Here is a 24,606-nt window from a genome sequence, read left to right as displayed (position 1 = left end):
TCTGGGTACCACTGTCAGAGCACAAACTACTCTCCCTGAAATGGATACAGAAGGATCCATTATCCTGGAGCTGGTGGCAATCATTGACCAGCGCACTCGCCAGCTTCGCTCTCGCTCCATCTCTGAGGTCTTGATTCAGTGGCATGGCATGCAACCAGAGGATGCTACCTGGGAACCCCTTCTTCAGATTCAACAACAATTTCCACACCTTAAGCTTTGAGGACAAAGCTTTTTTCTAAGGGAGAGGGGATGTTAGGAACCTGTGTGTTCCTTCTATTTATTTTGTTAGAGTAGTGTTGTTGGACGCATATGCTTTGTAAGTCGTCCCGTGAGTATATTTTATTATCCCACATGCATAGGTAGTATTACTTTTCTAGATCGTACCCAGTATATAAGAATAGGTTGAGGCCCTTGATGGGCACGGACGAATTTATTGTATTGAGCTTGCTCAAAGGAGGTTACCCCCTCGAAGTGGCCTGCGATTAGTAGATTCATTCTGAGTTCTGCTATCACTTTGTATTCTGTTATTTCGAGCATTCTCACGATATTGCTATAAGGAGGGTCTTCACATCAAGAGAGACAATTGAAAGGGAGATAGGGGAATGATTAGACCTAGATCTAGGGAGAAGGGAAAGCTTACAAGAGAAAGAGTTCAACAAATTTGGAGAGATGAGAACCCTATCCAAATGAACCTAGATACACTCACTCCCAATTCACCTATTGGACCAAGTGTTAACCCCACCTAAAAGATCAACATCTAGGAGAGCCAATCTATTTATGAAATTTGAAAGATCCAACTTACTATCCAAATCTAGGGCCAAAGCCCCTAACTTTTCCTCATAAAAAGGGGAGTATTGAAATCTCCCTTAATAATACCTTTATTAAGATTACTATTGTGAATAATAGAGCAATAATCCTTCCTTTCCCTCTTTGAGTTAGGGGCATACACATTCAAAAGAAACCAAGAATCATTGCTATTCATATGAAACACTTTAAAAAGTAGAATATTGCCTTCATTATATATAGAAGTGACTTTAAAATGTTTATTTATAAATAGAGTAAGTAGGCCTCCTGATGTACCCTTAGAATTAGTGGTCTCACCAGCCATGTTGTTACTAAAGGAAATCTTACCCAAAAGATCCTTCTACTTTTTTGTTTCTTCAATCAACATATAATTAGGCCTTTGATCTCTAATTATATTCCTAATTACCTCTTTTTTTTGGACCCCATTTAGTCTCCTTATATTCTAGGATATTATCTTCATTTCTTCTTACCAGAACGCTCCAATATAGTTCTTTGGCTCCTATCCTCCAAATTCCTTCTTGTCTCCTCTTGCATGACTTGGCTTGAAGTCTTTCTACCAGTTGACTTTGGTTTAACCCCCACATCTAGTATTCCATAGCTTCTAGTCATTTGTGGAGACACAAGGGAAGGATTCTCACTATTCTTCTTTTTGGGCTTTATCTCATTCTCCTTGTTTTCATCAAGCCATTCCACTATCTTTGAAATTTTTCCAGGGGAAGAAATTCCAACCATAGCCAAAATCTACTCTTCCAAATTACAAGAAGTAGAATGATCCATCAGTGGAGGTGTGGGAACCTAAATTATTCCCTGATGCTCTTGATTTTCCTCTATAACCTCTGCATCCTTTTTTAGTCTTTGCTCCTCGCCCCTCTCCACTTGAGTGGGGATCCTACTATTTTCCTATAGATGTAACACATTCTACACCCTTTCCTCTTGATATGATGATTTAATAATCTCCTTGTTCAGCCCTTTATCTCCCATTGTCAACTCACTTACAATCTCAATTACTTGGGGAGTTATTTGCTCTAATCAGAAAATTTCCTTTTCTTGGATAGTCACCTCTGTTGACTTCAAACTAGGCATAGCTAAAACCATTACTTCAACCTCCTTACCATCCTTTGCTCCATTCTAGTCTGGAACTTTCACTTCTTTTATAGGATTCTCCACAACCACCTCCTGATTCACAAGACAATCCTTGATTTCCTTATTTTTCCAAATCTTTTTCTCCTTTTCAAATTTAGAAGTTTTTTTTTTCCTATTCTTCTCCACTTTAGCCTTAGGACATTGATTAGCCTTTTGACCTAATTTTAGACAATGAAAGCATGCAAAAGGTACGCTTTTTAAATCTAGCTTCTATACATGTCCTCTAAGTTTTGAATGGAAGTACACAACTTCCAACATATCATCCCCCTCCTGAAATCCAATACAGATATGAGCATACATGAGTCTTCTTCTAGAAGTAGTTATAAGATCTATGGAAAGAAGTTTTCCAAAGGAGTTTGCCACTCCCACAAACAAATCCTCATTCCAAAACTCCAAAGGTAGCTCTGGAAGTCTAACCCAAACTAGAGCTTGCACGAAAAATGAATCATTCAAATCTAACTTTGATGACCACTTCTAGAGAACCAGATTCGAGTGACCTATAATCCATGGTCCTTCACACAAAATGTTTGATAGGTCCTCACTACAAGTAAATTCAAGAGATAGGAAACCCTTGGCCATCGTCATGATAGTGACTTGTCTCTTAAGGATCCATTTCTTCTACATAAAGGATCTAACAATATCTATATTTGGCCTTTGCCCAATAAACTTACCCACCAGGGTAGAAGCCATGGAAGCAATGTTGTGATAAAAAATCTCATCCAGAATGGCAATCACACATGAACCCTTATCTAACCTAGGAAGAATTTTGATTGGAGGAAAATAAGACTTACTATTTGGTTTAACTCCAAATAGAGAAGACCATTTTGCCAAAAGTACCCCAGGCAAACCCACCTTGGAGGACGGAAAAGACTTGTCTAGATCCTTGCCATGGTCATGTGGGTCCCCATCTCCATTCTTTGTCACATCTTCGATCTCTAAATTCCCCTAACAATCTCCACCCCCTCCTTGCATTCCATACCATGGGCCATGTTTTTGATCCCTCCCAACCAGAGGAATCCTGTCCAAGATAGGTATTGAATTTTGAAAAGCCATACTACCCTAACCGCTTCCCCTACTACTCTCACTCACCATTTTTTTCCCTTACCTCAAGATGTTTCTGACACCTAGAAACTAGATTTCCTTCCTTGCCACAAAAACTGTGAGCCTTAAGTTTGTTATGTTTCCTTGTTACCATCTATTCTTTATACATCTGCAAGAATTCTTACTATAAATAAGATGTATAATTCAAAAAAAAAAAAAAAAAATTCTTTTTGTATCATGAAGTGGAAAGTTATGTGATCTAAAGGTTGTATTAGATAGCTCAAAAATTGTAACAATTTACATACATTACTTATATAAAAACATATAAATATTTTGATATTTTGAATATTAATATATGCATTTTTGTATTGTAGGTGTGATCGTAACTTTGGTATGGTGAAGGTATAAGACAACTTTCCTATATGCATGGAGAATCAAAAGTTTCAGATCATCAGCCTATTTATTCAATGTTTATGGTAGAAGTGGAAATGCTCAATAAAAGAAAACTAAAAACTACTTTGAAGAGCTTAGATGTGAGATTCAAATTAGAAGAACTCCTTCTCAACACTAAAATTTCTTTGATTACTTCAATCTAAAAAAATCTTGCAGTCATTTTATCATACACAATTTGTTAACTCTCCATTCAATTTTTTGACCATTGAATTATGAGGATAACAAAACTTCAAGGCTATTATACTAATATCACTTTAATAAACATCAAATGCAAAATATCTTTTATAAAACTTACAAACTATTTTGTATTTTTTGAATAGGGAATTATTTAGAACTTTAGATGTTGACTCTACATTTTCTAAACTAAATTAATAAAATATAGATAATTCACACTTTCAAGAAAAGATATATTTTATGTCTCATTTTAAATTCATGAAATAAAAATAACTATCTCTTCTTAAATAAAACAATTTAGGTACTACACTATAATGTAAGCTATTTTATGGAAAGTGCTTAATTAGCTACTACATTGTTAGATATATAGTGTGTTACACTCTACCAAACATTTCAATGTTGAACATTTTTGTAATTTGTTTGGAAAAAGAGGGGTAAAAATTTACTAAGATAGAAAGGATTACAACAAGGAGAGCTCAACAAGGAGCTCTATCTTGAGCAACAAGTTCATCAAATTCTTACACCATCTCAAAGGGAAGTTTCCCCCTATCCATAATATTCCAACCTAAAGCATGACCAGAATCCCATTTGGCCAAACAATTAGTAGCTCTGTTCCGTTCATGAGGAATGTAAGTAAACCTAATGAATTCAAGAGATGTAAAAAAGAGAAGAATTTGATTAACAATAGTGACCAACTACCAACTAGCATCCTCAAGCTCCTATGAGGAAAGCAAGTTCACCACCACTTGGGAGTCAGACTCACAGGTAATATTACACGATCCTCACAAATGACACTATTCCACAACATATAAAATGGCCTAAACCTCCATGAGATTGTTAATGTAATCACCCTTATTCAATGAGAAATATAATTTATCATCACCAAAATTGCAATAAGCCACTCCCCTAATACTAGCAGAGCTTGGATTCTCTCGAGAAGAACCATCAATGTTAATTTTCATAACTCCATGCGAAGGAGGAGTCTAATGCCCATCTTGATTCACCCATCCATTCCTCTAGTGTAGAGGCTTCTTGGGCACTCTTTGATACCTTTGAGCTGCAAGCCCATCCTAAAGATAGAAATTGATGTGATTGCATATAGCAAGATCAACTAGATCCATACCCCCATCTAGTGCACACTTCACTTGAATAGTTTCTTGAAGAGAATATGAGATCTTCCACCAAAGTTTCATACCACCAATCCGAAAGTTGAATAAATCTTTTACAATTTTCTCATTTTCATTAATCATTATATGAATTAACATTATAAATTTTTATCTTTCCCATGGTGATTCTATGAGTAATATCTCCAAAAATAATAAGTGGTTCTGAAATGTCAAATATGTAAAACAAAGTTTCTATATTTTTTTTTGCATAGTAAAAGTAAGTGGACAACAAATCCCTATTAGATGAACCACATTAAATATGTGCATTATTGTCAACTATTTATTTTTATTTTTATTTTTCATTTTATTGCTCTAATTTTTTAAAACCCTAACAATAAGTTGATAAGAAAGAAAAAGAAAAGAGCACAAGAAAGAAGAAGAGGCACTAGATAATCTTCAACAAACATAATTATCATATGATTTTAGGTGTATTTCACCATAGTTTTCTTGATACCCTTCATTTTTGTGGTGAATCTTACTATAGGATGATTCAAAACTTTCTAGATAAGTGATAAATAAAATGTGTTTAAGGTTGGATGCAAAGTCGAGGAAAAAGAAATGATCGTCTACATGAGAGAAGTGTAAGGAAACTTGCAACAAAGAATATAATTGTTTCCATGTAACCCATAATAGATCTAGAATAAATATGTAATTAAAATCCACATGCAAGATAATAAATAACATACCCACAAAAATGTGACACAAGATATACCTTGGTAAACCCTCATTGAGGAAAAAATCTAGCCTCCAAGAGCATCCATCACCATGTATTATTCAGCAAAAATATAATTGCAATACAACCATGGAAGTCTTCAAAGCCATAGCCACTACCAAGAAATCCATGTGAACAAGCATGAATCCACACATCCCATGCCATGCTTCCAACCTTCACAAATTCTCCCTTGGCTAACCTGTCAAGCGTTGTCTTGCTCAACTCTTGTCTTTTTGCCTTCTGTCTTGTCACTACAACTACCCTTGTGGCTTCTTATGTAGTATCAAGTCCCACAAAACCACTAAGTGGTATTATATAAACCATGTGTTGCCTAACCCATTAACCCCACTTTTCCCCAATATTAAATAATTATATGAAATATTATCACAATGTTACAATACAACTCATCAAGTATATCCCATGGGAATCTTTACATGTTGCACATCCATCTAGGTGCAACATTAAATTATAAAAAAATATTATACTAGATGTAATGCTCCACTCAGGAATCCAAGAGAAATAAACCTAACATGTTACAATGTTTACTAAACTATTTTTTTTTAAAGGTTTGAACAACATCAAGATAACATTAATGCGGAAGCAATATGAACATACACATCAAATACACACTAGCAATTATAGATATAGTTTCAATTCCTCAAGGGTTCCTTTACGTTGAGTCACATTTAAAAAGTTTAAATTAATTAATTTAAGTTTCAAGTACAATGCCACATGATCGTAAAGAAATAACAAATACATAATCGCATAAGAAAAGAATAAGTATAACTAATACAATGAAAGTACATCCAATTAATATCATCCATTGCACATGTTGCAAGGTATGTGAAAATAGATACAATACATCAAAATACATGATAACATATATACATCAATGGAAAAGAACTCTCTGAGATAAGAAATAAGAATGATAAAGGTACATCTTTTGCAATGAACATCCAATAGTTGGCAATGTGAGGGGGACCCAAATGGTAAGAAGACACTACCTGTCCACTGCATGGCTACCTAATGAAGCTTCCGCTCCCACTGTGCAGGGAAGATACTGAACAATCCACATACAGCTTATCAAACATAAAACATTCCTAGGCATGGAATTCCTAATAGCCAAAACTACCTCAAAGGTAACACATGCTACTCAAGAAGATAAGATAATCCAAAAAAAAAGTACACTAAATCCAATACCAACACCACATAACCAAACATCATACATGAACCAAGTATAAATCAAATACCAAGATCATAAGATAAAGTCAATGAAAGATATTCCCTCAAGTTAAGAACAACATGTCAAAAATACATCATCCATGAATCACCAATTATCATCAATGAAAGTAAATAACCATAATAAACATATCAACAATAAGTACACCACTAGAGGTACACAAAATCTACAAAGGAGACTCAGGCTACATACTAGGAAGTGTCATCACATGGTTGCTTGAGTTAGCCTGGACTGGTCTCTCAATAGAGCTCAAACCTTCAAGCATTGAGTTACCCTGGACTGGTTACTCTGAACGTTGGACCCCCAACATAACACATGTGGAACCAAAAACCCCTCTCAAGAAGATGAGGCAACTATTTATACTGTCATCCCATTCCCATCCTTAGTCTATACAAGCACTCAAGGCATAGGTGGGAAAATATCTCTAACTTATCTTTTTAGTGTGTTTCCCCCCCAAAATATTAATTACTAGATTATCAGTTATTACATAACTTATAATAGGTTAACCTGGCACAAACCACTTTGGGTCCTAGACCCCTACTGCAAGCCACTCCCATGTCATGTACCTAGACAACCTCTCCTAAGAACATAAAACACAGTTGTGTCCCATACCACAACACCCATAATGATCAAACTCGGTTCCTGAATAGGCAACCTAAAAATAAGCTAGTTCTTCCATCCAAGTACACATAAATGCTCCACAAAGTAAACCTCATAAATATAATTTCAATTTGAATCACAAGACACATCATTACATCTAGCCACAAAAATAGTATAAAAGAAATCTCACAAGTCTCTAGTGTACATCCTAGATTGGTCAACTAAACAACTCAAACCATTTACGAAACAAAACCACAAGACAATAAACAAACACAAAGAATAACATGTCTAGTCACATGTTTTCGACAAATCAATTTCAAGGTTTGGCTAAGCCATCAAACATGGATCTTCATAAATTGATAATACAATAATATTTTACATAAGAAACTTCTTGTTTATAAATACATACGTACAAATATAAATAACTCGATTTAAAAAAAAAAAATCTAATAATTATTATTAATCATAATTATTAATAAATATAAATCAGCTTAAGGATCATGTCTTAAATTTCTAATTTGACTAAATATAAATAAATTATATTTTAAAATTATCATAAATTAAAAATTCATTACTTTCTAACAATTTTAAAAATATTATATATATATACATACATACATACATACATACATATATATATAACTCGATTAAAAAAAATAAATATCTAATAATTATTATTAATCATAATTATTAATAAATATAAATTAGCTTAAGGCTCATGTCTTAAATTTCTAATTTGACTAAATATAAATAAATTATATTTTAAAAGAATCGTAAATTAAAAATTCATTACTTTCTAACAATTTTAAAAATATTAATTATACACACACACACACACACACACACACACACACACACACACACACACACACACACACACACACACACACACAAACACTTATTTATAAATTAGATATTAATATTTTGGAATACCATTTATATATATAAAAAGAAAAACTTACTTATAACTAACTAAGTATAGAAAAAGTCATTTATCTCCAAATAAATACTTTCCTAAGCTCACGTGCCCTGCCTACATGCCTAAACATTGACTCTCCCCTTTTAAACAAAAGAAACTTTTATTAAAAGTAAATAATGATAAAAGTTAATAAGGATAAAACTTTTTTTAAAAATTCAAACTTTGAAAAGCGATTTAATTATTGCTCCATGGCTTTTAAAAGCCACCAGCCAAGAGCCATGTGGTAAATTATTTGTAGGCATTGAATTACAACAGTGGTCAGTCATTATTGGTGCCGTGTGATTTAAAATCATAGGCAGCCACATGTTCATGCACGACAACAACTGCCAAGGGAGGTAAGGAAGGGGGGTGGGGGGGTTGTGGCCCCTGCCTCCCAAAACTATGTTATTATTTTTATTTATTTTTTAATAATTTTTTTTAAAACAAAAAAAACCCATATTATTTAAAGAAAGAGTGGCTCGGATACCAAATGTAATGCCCTGCCAAGGGATCCAAAACAATTAACCTAAAGTATTACTAAGTTTGCTAAACTTTTTTTTTTTGATAAGAAAGATAATCATACACATCAAACACATAGTAGCGAAAGCAATAACATGTAATCATCAACAAACATACATTATAGGTTACATTCCTTCAGGATCCCAAGACATTGAGTCACATTTAATTTTAATTAATTCTAAGTCTAACAACTACCACATCGACATGAAAGAATAATCAAAAAGTCTAGTGTCCATATTATACATTTGTTCCAAATGCCTCTTGGAAAATGAAATTTGGAATGCTCAATCATCCACTATACATGTCACAGGGTATGAAAGGATTAAAAGAATATACATAAGTAAAGATACATCCTTTTCAGATCCATGATACAAGTGCAATAAAGTAAATGAAACTAATAACATACACGATACATCCATCCATCATAAAAGACATAAACATCTAACATGAATATAACTATCCATCATAAAATACATCTAACTAAGTGCACGGTTCCTCTCAACCATCAATAGCATCATTAGACCATCATGGGCCCAAGCCATCCCCTACATGTAATATCCCAAGTCACTGATAAGATCATCGGTACTATTGTAATAGGGATGTCACTACTAAACATGCTACAACATATGCATAAAGAAATCTAACATGCTAATCATCAATATAAAGAAATGCATTAGCAAATAGCATCACCTAAACATGATAAATAGCATCCCAATAAGCTCCAGCTGTGGTGACTACAAACGGATCTCAATGGTAAGAGTAAAAAGCACTACCACCCAACCATGTGGAACCTAAATGGCCCACTCCTACCACGCTAAGGAGATAGTCTCAAGTCCTAAACATGATATCAAATCACATGATACAAATACTCTCTAAGTCTAGGAATCTTAAAAGTATCTAACTCAAAGGTTCCAACATAGATCGACGTCTAGACCTAGAGGCACACAAGACACATAGGAATCTACTATATAAGAAGGCAAGTGTCATTTCATGAATCACATTTGGAGTTACCCGAGCAATCCCTTAGGAATCTCGAGTCCCTAGTGATCCCTATGGCCATTAGTATCCTCTTGTACTGATGAGACATAATACAGAATGCAAGGTCGTAACTAAGAATTCTCTCTAATCCCATCCTAGTTTGTACTAGCACTCGAGGCATGGATGAGAACATACAATTAATCTTGTTAGGTTCATTTTACTCTCATTTAGTGTGAATGTTATCGCTTATTAAAACAACTTATAATGAGCTACCCTGGTAGCCACTTAGGGCCCCGACCCCCATTGCAAGTCACTTCCCGAGACTACATATAGATTATCTACCCTAAGCTCATGAAATCACAAATCAAAGAATCATAGTAAAATCACCTCAATCCTATACAAGTGACTAGAAAGCATCATAAGTATAATCCACAATAATCGCATTAGTTCTCCACGAGCAACTGAATAACATCAAATGATAAATTACAATATCCATTGGTTCTCCAATGAGCAACCGAAAAGTATCCCACAATATCCATTGGTTCTCAATGAGAAACTAGAAAGCATCCCAAAATAATACTGATCAAAGACTCCAAAATGGTCAAGTCAAACATGTCACAACATGACATCATTAAGAATAAATCATCCAAAACATCTGTCCTCTCAAAGCGACTAGAAAGCAAATCAAATATAACTGATCGATGACTCAAAAATGGTTAAGTCGGGTATCTCATATACATACACTTCAGCTTCACACAGGAAGACTGGAGAGCAATAACAATCAATAATCCACACACATCATAGAGCATGTCATCGCATTACCATGGTTGGGATGAAAAGATCGAGATCAAAGCATCATAACATCATAATCGCATAACCCCTGAGCCTCTAGTAACAACCTAAACTTACCAACGTCTAATCAACCCCAAAAACCCCCACAACATAGACAGTACAAACAAAACAATACAATTTCATAGTTTGGGTTTGATTTGAAAATACACAACAGAGTAAAAAGAAAAGTTTTAGTTTACATTTTAATGTATGTTTCAAGTTATAAGATCCTCAGTTTATTCAACCCAATAACCCATTTGTTTATTTGACTCCAATATATAAAGTTACCCTCATTATTAAAGTCAATATCCTAAAAATAGACTAAGAGTAATCATTTATTTGTTTAAGTTATAAAAAAAATTATTAATTTTAATAGAATCATTACAATTTTATTAAAATCAATATTATTGATTATTAAAAACAATAAATAAATTTACAACTTTGTTAAATAACTTTTGCTATTAATAATTCTTAATTGAATCAAATTTAATTAAGTTATTTAATAATTTATTTAACTATATTCATTCATTAATAATTTATTTAGTTATTAAACATTAATATAATTTAATTTTTAATAAATAATAATAAAATAAATTTAATAATAAGATTATTAGTATATAACATTATGAACTTAATATAACTTAATATTTAATAAATTATTAAAAACTTAAACATATAAAAATGAATTTTTAAAAAATAACAATCAAATACATTAAGCCGCTAGCCTTTTGATAAAAGCAGCCCCTTTTTAATAAGTTGTGCGGCTATTAAAGCCTGCGAGACCATAATTTAATACTATTTCATTGTGTTTGCTACGACAAATAGTTAAGTGGTTTATTGGGTGACATAATCATTGCAGCTTTACAACTATCGGTTATTATTATTATTAGATTTAGTGGAGAAGAAAACATGGTCAAAGATCTTGAAATTAATGGAGAGAGACGTATTACTTTGAAGTATAATTTTTATATGAAAAATTAAAGAGAATCTTATGGATATAAGTTTGAATATTAGAAGTGGAGACTTTGTTTCATTAATATGAGTCTTATGTAATCACCATGAATTAAGACTAGTTTCCCTTTAATCTATATATATTTTCAGCAAAAGAAAATTGCTCTTAAATATATTTCATTAACTTTTATTAATACAAAATTTGGATAAATCAAATCTCCAAATGTAATATATATATATATATATATATATATATATATATATATATATATATATATATATATATATATATATATATAATCTCTTTCACAATTTTGATAGGAAAACTTTAGGCAACCATTTGAGTATTCCAACTAAAATTCTATTAATTTCAAACCTTCCCAGATTAATTACGATTTTCTTTTTACCTACAGATGGGGTTTCAAATTGATTTAATTTTTCATCCATTCTAATATATAGATGAGATGCAACACAATATTATAAAGTTCATAACAAGAGAGCAAAAGATTCATACAAAGATACCCAAAAATTTGATTTGAGCAATCACAAAGAAGATAGGATGATCTAAATAACATAATTCTAATTGGGTGAACAAAACTCAAGAACCTACCTGATTCTGATGTTAAAATTGCAACTCCCAAAAGATTTGCGAGAGAATTCCCTTCCAAAATTTACTTCCAAATTTGCTCCCCAAAAATTTGCATCCAAATTCCTCTCCCTCAAAAAGGAACCCTCTAATTGTGATAAAGAGCCCTCTCCTTAAATTGGGGCACTGATTGTGTGTTCACCCAGGGGAACTTCTTGCATGTTCTAATTTCTTCCCTTGGTTTTCCAATTGACCCACTCTTTCTTTGACCTGCTCCAATTCATGGTAGATCCATTTAATTGACCTGAAATTGTCTACCATACTATTTCTATCATTATTTATTAAATTCATGCCAATTTCCCTTGCATTATTAGTAATAGCCACGAGGGCTAGATTGATGAGTTCCTCCATCTAGAGCTTTCCCTCTTTACCTTCAAGGATTTGAGGGTTCATGGTTTCTCTCACTATTCTCATTTTTGATGTTCTAACAATAAAAATTTTCTAGACAATGTGTCTGTCCTTTATAACTGTGCCTCCACTATCATCCTCTATCTTCTCCTTATCATGTTCCTAAGACCCATGTTGTTATGTTCATGTTTTAAGTAATATTGTGTATGATTTTTTAAGCACCAACATTTTAGATCATACCCAATGATTCATCATCAAGATGAGAGAGCTTCACATTTTTAGCTCTCTCACCATTGGTATGGAAATCTTTACATGTTGCACATCCATCTAGGTGCAACATTACATTATAAAATAAAATAAAATAATATAACATTATTATCCAATGTGTGAAACACCCATTATGTCAACAATCTCTTACTTGTTGTATACATTGCATAGGGTCAATCTATAGCCACATAAATGAACAAGGGAATAATCTCTCCTAACACATCCACCATCATGGATCAAAGTTCATGAAGTGCTCCATCCTGGCACTTGCAAAAAAATCAAACTATCTAGCATCTCAAACATGAATGATGTCACCTCCTATTATGACCTTGCCAACAAACAGACATAGAAGCCATCTAAAGAGAAAGCCACCCAACTTGTCACATTAGAAGATCATAAAATCCTATACCAATTAAAATTTCAAGCACAAAAAACCTGATCCAAAGGTAATCACATGTATTCATAGTTGTCAAAATATCCATAGCTGAAATAACACCCATAGTAAGTGCCAAACCCATCCAACTATCCATACATTCAAAAATAGACCAAGTGAATCTCACATCATCAACATATCTAATCTTTAACCTTCAATCACAAGCCTCAAGAGAAATATCTACCACATATATACCAAGAAGCTTCCATTGCAAAATATAATGTCAAATCTATAACCAATCCACTCACAACATCTCAACAAAGTGAATCCATGTAGTATCAAGGACATCTACAATACATAAACCAATAACTTGCAAGAACAACTCTAATAAAAAATCTCCAATAGTCTCCCAAGCTCTCCACAACCAACAGATGAAAGAGATAAAGAAACAACCATGTAATCTCTCATATGACATACATGAGCACAAACTAGTGATCACAATCTCTAACTAATCTCAAATCCAATGTAAACAAAATTGAGCATTCAGGAAGACAACCAAGATCAAAGAAAAAATATGCAAAGCATAACCTGTATCATTTCCTACTACACACACCTCTACATGTAAATTGTGTAAGTATGATCTCCTCCATTAAACCCCAACAAGAAGCCACAACAACACCCAAGCTATACCATATAACTAATCATAGATGTAAGCCTCTCACAAGAAGATCAAATTCATAAACCATTCCTAAACCAAGGAATACGCCCAATATAAAACCATCTCTAAAATGAACCCTCTAGAACTAAGTCATGTATCATAGCTCAAGATCCATATCCATGAAAGATAAGCATAAATATAATGCACCTTAGAGATACAATGGGCCATATGTCTCAAGTAGAAAACCACCGAGTAGACCAAGAGTGAGGAATAAGAATTTTGGTTGAGATATCCAAGTGTCCAACCAGGAATCATCTAAGAATAATCTCCTCTCAAGTCCATATGCCCCTCAAACTTCCTACTAAAACCATCAATTGTCCCAAGAAACATGTCTCTAATATGAGAGAAATCAGCATCACCACTATCTCTAAGTATCCATGAGCACATGTAACCAATCAATCTATGCCAATTCCAAATGCAACATAACAATATCATGAAGTATCCAACTTATGATCAATATACTCAATACCAAGAAACTAAGCCAAGATCATTGTCAAAGTTCCAACTATGGCCTTAGGAATATAAACACGACAACATGATCTTACCATCTCAACCAAAGAGTTAGCATGCACCATATGATCATATTATAGCATGCCACAACTTTATATCCATATCAAGAATATTCCATGACATAATAATGAAACCATCCTAACACCAAGGATAACATGTCAAATGAAAGCATAAACCACACCTTTACCAAGTACTCCACAAGTCCTCAAGATGTAACCATCTTCACACAACATGAAGAAAACCATCTCCACACACCATGAAGATAACTAAGAACCTTGTGAGTCCTCAAGATCCAACCATCTTCACACACCATGAAGATAACAAGCGCACCATGCAAATGTCAAAGATTCTTTTGTAGCAACAGGATCTAAGACAGACCTTAACATCTGCTAACATACAATCATTATATCAATGCCAAAAAGTCCCACTCAACCATGGTACCAAGGCATCTATGGCATCATAAAATTCATCTCCTACATGAAGATCCTCTAAGTCTAAACTCACACAACCAAAGTGTTAGTATTAAGTGAAACCAAGATCTCCAAACTAAGAAGATACAAACCAAACTAGGAACTAAACTTGCACTATCACCCCATCATTGTCACAAGCTCCCACTAAACTATGTATCCAAACTATCCATGACATCATGATGAAAAAATTATCCTCTAATAATTAGAATCAACCAATGCATCAAATTATCAAAGAACTCAAAATGCACATCATGAGCTCCTTAAAAAGAAATCAAATAACCATGATCCTCAACCAAGAAGATATACTACCATAACCAAATCAAGAATCTAAACCAATGAACATCAAGGATGTACCTATATATCTAATCATATCATGCCAAAATTTATGGCACCATGATCACATCCATGAACTGAGCATCTAACTTTCAAAGTCTGTTCAACCTGTAAGCATAAAATAGTCAATCATAATCCTCCACAATGACTATACCTAGTAACAACATCTCCTTCCTTCTACATGAAAAAAATCAGCAAATTATGTGACTTAGGGCATAGAAAACCCAAATGCAAGCCACCAATCTAAATATGCATCAATAGTAAAAGATCAATGGAAAAAGACAACCCATAATCAAGCCATAAATGTAACTTGTAAGTATAGACCGCTTACAACACTGCACAACTTGTAGACCCAAAAAGTCTTTATACATATCAAAAAGAAAACACTGATAACCATTTCATTATGAGACCAATCTAAAATGTGAATTGAGTATACAATGTCATAAAATCACAATGTTACCAATAATCAATATATACCATGAACTATTCAAATTAATATATCACTAAATAAACCAAGCCAAACCTACACCAATATGTAGCGCTCTCCAAGATCTTTTCATTGATTGCTCGAAGTCCAAAATCTGACTCTGAATGCTCAAGTTATGCCCTAAGTTGTGCTCAAAATAAATAACATCTAACTTTTGGGCTCTTAAAACCTAACAAAATTTCAAAATCACAAAACCAAACCTACATCAAGTTGTAGTGCTCTAAATAAGCTTTCCAACGCCTATAAGAAGTTTGAAATTTGATATCCTAAGAGAAAGTTATGATCATTTTACTAAGACAATCTTTTTGTCATTTTCATTATGATCTTTTTTTGTAATTGAAATTCTAATAGGATTAAATTTGATGGGCATCACCTGCTGAAACTAAAAAACTCTTTCATTTCCTCTACACATGGCCAAAATAGGGCATATTATATATCAAAATTTATAGAAACATCAACCTAGATCTAATGGTAAGGTTTGTTTTTACCTAGGAGGTCATTTCTGCAAGCTCCCACCTAAAAACCCTCATTTAAATGAAACATTTGAAAAACTCTTTTGTCCAACAATTTCACATGCCCAAAATCTACCAACATCCCATCATAACACCAAATCCAAAATCTTTAGTTGTGCAATGAATAACTCATATATCTTTCCCTTTCTTTTATCCTCTCATGCATTCCTATGGATTCAATCTAGGATTACAATAATAAAACTTTAACTGTAATACCACTTGTAAGAAAATTTGTAACAAAGAATATAACTTTTTCTACATAACCCATAATAGATCTAGAATAAATATGTAATAAAAATTCACATGTAAGAGAATAGACAACATACCCACAAAAATGTGACACAAGATATACCCTAGGAAATCCTCATTAAGGGAAAAAACCTAGCCTCCAAAATCATTCATCACCATGTATTATTGAACAAAGATATCATTGCACTACAACCATGGAAGCCTTCAAAGCCATAGTCACTACCAAGAAATCCATGTGAACAAGCATGAATCCAATGATCCCATGCCATGCTTCCAACCTTCACAAATGCTCCCTTGGCTAACCTGTCAAGTGTTGGTCTTATTTTTTTTCCTTCTATCTTGTCACTTCAACTACCCTTGTGGCTGCTTATATAGTAGTAAGTCCCAAAAAACCACTAAGTTGTATTATATAAACCATGTGCTACCTAACCCATTGACCCCACATTTACTATTAGAAATTTAATTCTTTTCCCCACTAATAAATAACTACATGAAATATTATCACAATGTTACAATACAACTCATCAAGTATATCCCATGGGAATCTTTACAAGTTATACATCCACTTAAGTACAACATTACATAATAAAATAAAATAAAATAATATAAAAATATTATGCTATCTATGCAACACCCATTATCTCAACAAGAACAATGGTTGAAAATGGTTGAAATAATATACATGTGGTCACATGGATTGCACAAATTTTAGGATATGGAAAATATGGATTTATTGAAAATTATTTAAAATATTTGAAGTGAAGATGGTTGGTAGGCAGTACAAAGCTAGATTTAAGATCTGTTATCCATGTCATCCACACCTATGCCACCATAAGATCTATGAAGATAAATAATAAAGGAGGGTCATGATATAAAGGAAATTATGGAAAAATTAGGGACAATTGTATGTGCTATGGCACAAAGATGATTTATTGCAAACAAGAAAAATAAAGGTTTGAATTCTAATGTACTTGAAGGAAATACATTGGATGTGTGAAAAGATGAACTCATTACCAACATCTTATGATGTGATAGATGTTAATCCTTATTCCCAGACACACATAAATCACAATAAGCTTGTAACAAGCTACACTCACATTTATACATAAATACAATTCACAATTTAAGTATTTTCTCAGCCTTCCACTCTCTTTACATTGTCAAACCATGACTGTCAAATTTTAATGTCTTGGGGTTGTTTCTCACCCCCCCTTTTAATCCTCACTCTTCAATAAATCAATTTTATGCATATCACATTCATTATAATCCTTGGAAATTTTGGGGCATCTTGTCAAATAATTTACATACGCATCCATAAATCTATACTTATCAAACCACAACATTTGGAAAAACATTACAAATTAATGGACATCTAATACTTTTTCCAAAACTACTAGAGAACCAAGGTTATATCTAAGTAGAGAGACACAAATTAAAAAATCCAAAACAAATAAAATTTGATAAGATAATCAAAAAATACTTTTGGATGGTGTTGATCATTAATTTTTCTAGGTGCTCCTACACCAGACACATCAAGTATAAATTTTGTGAGATAGGATCTGATGGTGGAGTCAAGTAGTGGGACTACCCTTTCAAGATGCTAGCAACTTGAAAAATACTCCATCAATTTGTTGAGAAGGTGGAATCTCTTTATTTTCCTTCTTTGCTAGCATATTGTCAAAATAATCATCACCCTCTTCTTGTAGCTCTACTTGTCACTCTTCTCTCCTCTTGTGGATTCACATCCACCATATGTCAACCTCCTCTACCAAAGCCTTTTACTTCTCTTCTCCTTCAAAAATTTAACCCACTTTCAAGATGCTAGCAACTTGAAGAAAACTCCATCAATTTGTTGAGAAGGTGGAAACTCTTTATTTTCCTTCTTTTCTAGCATATTGTCAAAATAATCATCACCCTCTTCTTGTAGCTCTACTCATCACTCTTCTCTCCTCTTGTGGATTCACATCCATGATATGTCAGCCTCCTCTACCAAAGCCTTTTCCTTCTCTTCTCCATCAAAAATTTAACCCACCAACTCTCCTTCGTGCCAAATAGCCTATCTTGTAATATTCCTCTTATCTTTACAAGTATTAAGTGGGGTTTAGAAGACCTAGTATAAGTTCACTAGGAATGGGTTGAGAGATAAGGTTACTTCTGGTACTCCTTGATTTCACAATTTTAGAAATTTATGCATAGGTAATACTATAAGATAACATATCACATTCTTAAAAAAAAAGAATGGTACATATTTACTCTACATTCTTATGATGTTATAGATTAATTTGCATTAAAAAATTCATTATTTTCTCTATAATTGTTGAATACAATTGATTAAATTGTGCATTTTCTTTGATGTTACACAAAATTTCATACCATTTCCAGTTAGTGTATGCCAAGCTCACTTGAGCATTGTAGAGTTTTCCTAGTTTAGAACAGAGTACCTATCGAGTTCATTCGAGCATTAAAAAAAAGTTTGTGATAGTTGAGTGCTAACTGAGCTCACTCAATTATTGAAAAAAATGTTGGATGGAAACAATGTTAACCAATCTCACTCAGTTACCAAAAAAACTTTGTGAATTGCAATGTTGACTGAGTTCACTTGGTTAACACAAGAAAATCATTTTTGAGTTAGTGTCTACTAAGCAAGGTTGGCTAATGAAGGATTTTTTTGTTTTGGCATATTGAGTTCAATTGATTTGTCTATTGGTTCTAGCCAACTAAGAAAATGAATATTAATTATTCCAAGTTATATTCAAGCTAACTTGAAAATATGAAAGATATAAATATAAGGTCAAGTTAAAGATTAAAAAGTGTGTGATAGTGGAACTTAATTGAACATTTGATGATGCCAAGAAAAAGTGAATTGAAAGGATAAGAAAAATATCCTTGAGGAGCTAAAAAGATGTATTCAATCAAGAAGGATCAAGTATACAAGCCAGAATTGAGATCTTTAATCAACAATTTAGTTGCATCAAAAATCAGGTCATCTCATTATTACTCTATAATCATTTTAGCAATGATCTAAATCTCTTAACAGAGTTGGCTGAACATCTATTTGTAAATCCTCTAACAAGGTAGCATTTCTATTGAATTTTCTAAAGACCTCTAACAAGGCCACTCCTAATAGGGTGATTAAATCCGCTAACAAGGTCATACCTAACAGTGTGTTTCATAACCTTTAATAGGGTTGGCTCCTAATAGGGCTCACTTTAGAAGAGTGAAAATCAACAACTAGTTGCAATTGGTGATTTTTTCTAAAATGAGTTTCCACGTTAAATCTTGGTGTCAACTATGTTCATGTTATTTATTTTATGTGTTTGCAAATAAGTTAAATTAATATTAACCATAGATAATATCTTAAAGGTTTTCATGTTACACATTTGGCAAGATATTTCAATGTTTATTGAGTTAAAACATTTTTCTGTGTGTTTGTTGAGCATCACCAGAATTAAGTTTTCATAGAGTTGTTTTGTGCTAACATCTAAGGGATATGGGATTTATTTTAGTGGTAACTAATTCATCCCTCCCCTCTTAGTTACTCCTCTTATATTTCCAACAATTGGTATCAGAGCATTTGGTGCTTTCAAAGAAGGTTTAAAGGACCAAAGATAAAGATCAAGATGTCTTAACAATGAGAGATTCCCACATTGAATTGAGAAAACTTTATAGCATGGAAAGGACTTACAAGGTTACATCTGGAAACTATCAGTAATTCAAGTAGTAAGTATCTTGACACTAAATACATGACTCTTACTAGGGCATTATTAGTTGAAGATATTGTTGAAAAGAAAAATCATAACATCACAATGATTAACATTGCTTCTACTCTTAATTATGCTGAATTTGATGAAGTCAAAAGTTGTACTACAACCTATGATATGTGGATTAAACCAAAATAAATCTATGGAGGAGATGATAATGTAAGAAGAGATAAAGCTGAATTCTTAGAGGACAACTTGATCAGATCAAGCTGAAAACATTGCAAAATATGTTGAGAAAATTAAAGCAAGTGTGAGTACAATCAAAGCATCTGGAGGAGACATTGAGGACAAAATAGTTGTAAGAAAGGTACTCTAATCCCTTCTTCCTATCTATGTAATTAGAGTATCTACTATTCAAGAGATGAGATGTGATCCAAATAGAAAAATATCTTTGGATATTCTAGTTGGAAGATTGACAGCTTTTTAGTTGGATAACTATGATAACTATGTCCCTAGCTCCAAAGGTATTGAGTCTGCATTTGAAGCCAAAAGTTCACTCAACAAAAGGAGTAAAAAATTGAAGGCCAGTCAATTAGGAAGTGAAGAAGAAGAAGAAATTTTAGATAGTGATCTTGAAGTTGTTGATGCCCTGCTTGCAAGGAAATATTCCAAAGGCCAAGGAAAGTATAAAGGTAAGATACCTCTAATCTTTTTTTCTTGTGAAGAAGTTGGTCACATTGCCACAAGGTGCCCAAATAGAGAAAAAGAAGAAGAAAAGATAAGTAATAAGTACAAAGGCAATAAAAAATTCAAAAACTACAAGGACAATAAGGACAAAGGTAAGAAATCTTGTTTTATAGCTAAAGATTATGATCACAGTGAAGATGAAATGGTATATATTGATATACAAAATGAATCTAATGATGAAGGAGATAATATGACACTTATCTCTCATATTGGAAAAAATGACACATGGATTATTGATAGTGGAGCTTCTCATATGATTGGAAAAAAAATAAAGTTTGAGCACATGGAACACTATGATGGTGGTAGTGTGAGATTTGGAAACAATGAACCTTGTTGCATAAAAGGAAAAGGGTGTATCTCATTAACCAATGAACTTATATGTGACAATTCTTATTGGTTTGAAGTTCTAAAGAACAATCTATTGAGTGGGGCACAGTTGAATAACATTGGATTCAAGGTAGAATTTATGAATGGGAAGACCAAATTACTAGATGGAAAAGGAAATCTAGTTGGATCTGACAAACAAACAAAAGGTAATATATTCTATCTAGATCTCAGTGAAAGTTCATATTTTATTGCTCAATTAGTAGAAAGCTAGTTATGGCACAAAAGATTATGTCATGTGAACTTTGATAAACTAATTAAGATAAGAAAATATAGAAGAGTAAGAGGTATTCCTAGCTTGAGGAAACTTGATATGGGTCTATGCAAAAGTTGTCAAATTGGTAAGATGGGAAAGACTAGTTTCAAAAGAAAGAACTATCATTCTAAAGAAGTCTTCTAGAGCTTGTTCATATATACTTATGTGGACTTATTGGAATAGAGAGTTATAGTGAGATAAGTTCTTCATTCTTTTTGTTGATGACTATTCTAGAATGATGACTGTAATGCATCTAAAAGAAAAATCTAAAGCTTTTCAAAAATTCAAGTGGTATCTGGAAAGAGTGGAAAAAGAAACTACGAAGAAGATGGAATGTTTAAGATTAGAAAGAGGCGATGAATTAATTTCCAAGAATTCAAATAATTTTGCATTGAAAAAGGAATTAAGAGGCAGGTATCAATCCCTGACTAGTAATCCTCAATAGAATGGTATAGTTGAGAGAAGGAAAAAATCCATCATGGATTGTGCAAGAACATTGATGATAGAAAAGATTTTTGCTATCAAATACTGGAGGGAAGAAATTAATACTGCAGTGCATACCTTGAACATAGTACAATTGAAGAAAGACTCAAATAAAACTCCTTATGAACTATGGTATGACTACAAACCTAATGCAAGTTACTTGAAAGTATTTAGCAAAAAATGTTATATCTTGAAAGAATCTAGGAAAGGTAAATTTGATGTCAAAGGTGATGAAGGTATATTTCTAGGATACTCCTATAGAAGTAAACCATACAAATGTTTGAATTTGTCTACTTATAAAGTCATAGAAAGTGCACATGTGAGAATTGATGAGTTTGCAAAAAAGAGTGAAGAAGAAAGCAACAAAGAGTCTGAGGATTATAGAAGATTTGTTTACTACAAACCTAATAGTCTACCAAATTTATCTAGAAGAAAAGAGGCCTCACCTCCCAAGACTCCAAAATATCCAACAGCTACCGAATTGCAATCAGTGCAACCTGAGTCATAGTCTAAAGGACCCAAGTCATAGTCAAAAGCAACCAAGATACTACTAGAGAAAACCAAGTCTGATGGACCTATGATTAATACTGGAGTTCATGATGAAATAAGTGAAATAAAGTCCAAATCCAAAGTACTTGTGCTAACAAGATATGTTAGAAGGTATCATGCACCTGACCAAATCATTAGAGACAAGTTAGATGGAACAATGACAAGAAACAAATTGAAAGGTCCATGTTTACTTGCTAAATTTGAACCTAGAAATATTAAAGATGCTTTGATAATGAAAGTTGGATTGAAGCAATGAACAAAAAAAATAGAACATTTAGAGAAGAAAAAAACTTGGACTCTTGTTCCTAGACCCAATGATAAGAATGTAATTAGAACAAAGTGGGTATTCAAAAAAAAGCTAAATGAAGATGGAGAAGTTTCCAGAAACAAAGCAAGGTTGGTATGTAAAGGTTACTCAAGAAGAAGGTATTGATTATGGTGAAAAATTTTCTCCTATTGCAAGATTAGAAGGTGCTGGAAATTTACTAGAATATGAAGTACATAGAGGATTTAAATTTTATCAAATAGATGTAAAATCTACATTCTTGAATGAAATTCTTGATGAGGAAGTCCACAAAGAACAACTTGAAGGTTTTGTAGATCCCAGCAAAAGATATATGGTCTAAAAATTACACAAAGCATTATATGGTCTCAAGCAAGATCCTAGAGCTTGGTATGAAAGACTTCATAGCTACTTGATACAGATTAGTTTTCAAAGAAAAAATGATATCAATAGTTTGTATATCAAAGAAGGAATAGGTAAGAAGATTGTGTTGGCAAAAATATTTGTTGATGATACTTTATTCGTAGCACTAGTAAATTCAGACCCAATTTTCAATGAGGATTCATCACAATTTTGACACCACTATGTCGATAAATTGACAAACATTGTTGTTGATATTTTTTCATTGAGCTTATGACACCCAAAATGTTTGTCCAAATTTAGATGTTACTATTCTAGATATATCGACAATACTATTGTTGAGACATTTGCCTTAGCTCACAAACATCGAAAGCGTCCTTGTCGACATGTTATGCTTCATGTCATCAAAATTATGATGAATACTTGTCAAAACTCACATCGAATCGATAACATCTTGCTTGAAATGTTATGCTCCATCTCATTGAAATGGCAATGAATAGTTACCAAAACTTATGTTGTAGGGATAGCATCTTCATGGAAATGTTGTCATCCTATTTGTCAAAACTGCAACATCTAATTTTTTTTTTATAAAAAAAATTATATTATCAATTAAAATATGAAATGCCTTTCAAAGTGAAATACATATCAAATGTATTGACAAGGTGCAAGGATATGATAGGAAATCTTGTTGGTGCAGACAACCTCCTTATTATCATGTGTGACTATTACAAAGTCTTTCAAGCTTTGCAATGGTGGCCTCCATAGGCAAGTCTGGAGTGCCTGTGACTACAATGGTAGCATATTTAGGAAAGTCCAGAGTGTTTGCCATTTTTTCAGCACTATCATATTTTTTGGAAGAAAAAAAACCCCTCAATAGGGTAGATCTCTCCATTTTTTGGTTGTAGGACTTGCAGTTTACAAAGATAAGGGAGGCAATGACACAAATGATGGGAATCAGTTGTAAGTGCTTGCATGAAGTGAAGTTGAGGGAATTTTTAGGAGAGAAGTTGTAGCACATGTTCAGCAAAGCCAATGAAAGGGAGAAGGTGATAATGATTGCACTTCTGGGGGTGGATTACTAGTCTACCCATCATGTTTACAATAGAAACCTTATTCATGACCTTTTCCTACCCATCATTCAAGTTATAGGCCACTCAAAACTTGTCAATGGTATGGTCAAAAGAATGCTCACAGATGAACTCTTTGACTAAGTAATTGCGGCCTTAGACATGATGGATGCCAATCTCTCAAGTGGGCTACTAAAGGCATTGTTTGCTCTTGAAGATTAGGAAAATAAAAAGATTATGAAAGAGTCTTGGAAGATCTTCAAGAACTATTTTCCTGATGTTAATGATATGGA

The 24,606-nt window shown here is 33.0% G+C and overlaps 1 pseudogene; it reads left to right on the top strand.

The window, feature by feature from the left end:
• Positions 1-3,584, top strand: part of LOC149577732 (type IV inositol polyphosphate 5-phosphatase 7-like) — a 34,247-nt pseudogene extending 30,663 nt beyond the window's left edge.
• The last annotated feature ends 21,022 nt before the right edge of the window (positions 3,585-24,606 follow it).

The sequence above is a fragment of the Cupressus sempervirens genome, chromosome 1 (genome assembly GCF_028749045.1).
Source record: "Cupressus sempervirens isolate cs-2001-9-10 chromosome 1, ASM2874904v1, whole genome shotgun sequence".
NCBI lineage: Eukaryota > Viridiplantae > Streptophyta > Pinopsida > Cupressales > Cupressaceae > Cupressus > Cupressus sempervirens.
This window is presented reverse-complemented; position numbering and strand designations above follow the sequence as displayed.